A 2,602-nucleotide genomic window follows, 5' to 3' on the forward strand; every position below is an offset into this window, starting at 1 on the left:
ACTCCTTGGGCCAAATGTGCATGCTCCTTAACAAACTCGGGGTATTGTGTAGCCAAATAGCACTCATGGACATGATGGGATAGGCTAGAACATAAAGCACATGCTTCAATCTGATTAGGTGGAGAGGAACTTGTAGGAAGTGGAGATGGGGTTTGTTGTCCTAATGACAAGAGATAATCCAATTTCTTAGATAGCAAGTCAACCTTAGCACTCATCTCAACGGTAGGATTGATCTCATAGAGACCGCTCCTCTTTGGTTGCCCAATGGATGGAATCTCAATCCTAGCTGCTGAAGCATGGTGTTGGGAGTTTTCACTAAGGGTCTCAAAAAGTTCCCATGCCTCATTCTCATTCTTGTGCATGAAAGTCCCACCACAAGAAGAATCAACCATTTGCCTATGTCGGTCTCTAAGGCCATCATAAAAGCATTGAACCAATTGCCATTTAGGAATAGCATGGTGGGGGCACTTTCTAAGTAATTCTTTTAGTCTTTCCCAAGCCTCATGAAATTGTTCTCCTTCTTGTTGGGAGAAACTCGTTATCGCTCTCCTAATGCTATTGGTACGGCCAATGGGGAAGAACTTTTTAAGGAACTCCTGTTGCATTTCTACCCAAGTGGAAATTTTAACATTGTCCAAAAAATGAAGCCAATGCTTAGCTTTATCTTTAAGGGAGAATGGGAAAAGAAGTAACCTTAAAGCATCAACTGAGAGGTTTTGAATTTTAACCGTGGATGACACCTCTAAAAACTCATCTAAGTGCTTATAAGGCTCTTCATTGGCAAGTCCATAAAAAGATGGTAGCATTTGAATCACACTAGATTTGATCTCATATTGAGCCACCTCTATGTCAGGCAACTTAATACAAGAAACCGGAGTATATATCGTAGGAATGAAATGCTCACTCAAGGGCCTCATTGGAGGCTCATAGTTTGCCATGGTTCTTTGCCTTCTAAGGTTGGCCAAAGTCTCTTCTAACTCTAAGTCAAGTGGAGTCAACTCAGGGTTTAGGGACCGACAACCATGCATACACGCAGAAAAAGAAAAAAAAAAAATAAGCTAAATAAGAAAATTCAAAGAAAATAACTATAGCAAAAGGGAGAGTTTAGGACGTACCTGAAGCGCAATCCACGTGATCTTTCGAACAAAAGTTACACATGTGGGATCTGAGGGATGGGGATTTTTAAAAATTAACCTAAACAACCCAATCTAATGCAAATATTACAATTGAAAAGTCCTAAATACAATTATATCTAAGAAAGAAAAGATAACAACCTAAACTAATTATCGAATCGCTACTCTTGCGATACCTACAAAACAAAAGAAAAAGAGATTAGTTAAATAAGCAAAGAAAAATTAAAAATTAAAAACACTAAAATTACTCTAAAAATTATGCCTAATTGACAAAAATCAATCCTAGCAACCGTGCTTTGGTTCCCCGACAACGGCGCCAAAATTTGATCGTGTCGCTAACCAATCAAAAATAAAATCCTATACTAATCTAGCAGAAAGTACGGGGTCGAATTATGGGGAACTGAAAGGCTAAGTTACTAAGATTGAATTCAACAAAACTAAATTTAAACTAAATCTACTAATTAATGCAAAAACGTTAACTATGAATATGTGAAGATCTTTGGGATTTCGAATCCCCAATGCTTTTCCCTAATCGATATAACTCTACACTTCAAAGTAAATTAGGGATGGTCTTCCTAGGTATGCCCTATCTTCGCAAGACTATCGTCCTTCGCGGAAGCTTGGCACGCTTAGTTCGCTGAGCTATAGAACATCTTTGGCCAAACTCAAACACAATCAACTAGAAGAGATAGAACAATCAAATTAATGAAATAAGCATGGTTCATCTACATCCCAAAGAAAAGGAACTAGCTACTCATTATCACAAAGTTCATAAGAAAAATAAAGATGAAACATAGGGAGAGAGAGAGAGAGAGAGAGAGGGGGGGGGGGGGGGGGGGGGGGGTTGGTCTTCTTCTTCAGCAACGTGAGAGATGAGAGCCGCATTCGCCGTCTTCTCTTCTCTGTGGTTGGCTTCTCTTTTATGTCTCCCGCACACAATGAATCCCCTCTCTTTACCCGTCGATTTGACCTTTATTCTTTCGGAATTTGGAAAAACTCAAAACTGGAAAGTTGTAGATATTTTCAATATCGTTCCAAAGCATCTTGAATCATCGAAATCCAAGCTCATACGAGAGAGATATGCCCAAAATACTGAAGGTAGGTCTGTTTACCCGATTTTCAGATTTATTACCAATTTTGTTCCTTAGACCTCCACCTGTTTCCAATTTGGCTAAGATCTCACTTTTCATGATTTCTTGAGCAGCAAGATTGAATGCCATGATTTAAAATCCACCAATATCTAATATATTTGCCAACTTTACACCATATTATCTCTAATATCCAAAATCACCTTATTCCTGAAAAATACACAAAAATACTCAATTAGCTCTCTTTAATTAAATAAAGGCCCCCCCCCCCCCCCCCCCCCCCCCCCCCCCCCCCCCCCCCCCCCCCCCCCGGGGGGGGGGGGGGGGGGGCGGGGGGGGGGGGGGGGGGGGGGGGGGGGGGGGGGGGGGGGGCCCCCCCCC

At 41.2% G+C, this 2,602-nt stretch overlaps 1 non-coding gene across 1 annotated transcript; it reads left to right on the forward strand.

Moving 5' to 3' along the window:
* Positions 1-450: 450 nt before the first annotated feature.
* On the forward strand, positions 451-557 carry LOC149015673 (small nucleolar RNA R71). The gene has a single exon (XR_016173773.1). It is a non-coding gene; the product is annotated as a small nucleolar RNA R71 (small nucleolar RNA).
* The last annotated feature ends 2,045 nt before the right edge of the window (positions 558-2,602 follow it).

The sequence above is a fragment of the Hakea prostrata genome, chromosome 5 (assembly GCF_041222555.1).
Source record: "Hakea prostrata isolate BN-2017 chromosome 5, UWA_Hpros_2, whole genome shotgun sequence".
Lineage (NCBI taxonomy): Eukaryota > Viridiplantae > Streptophyta > Magnoliopsida > Proteales > Proteaceae > Hakea > Hakea prostrata.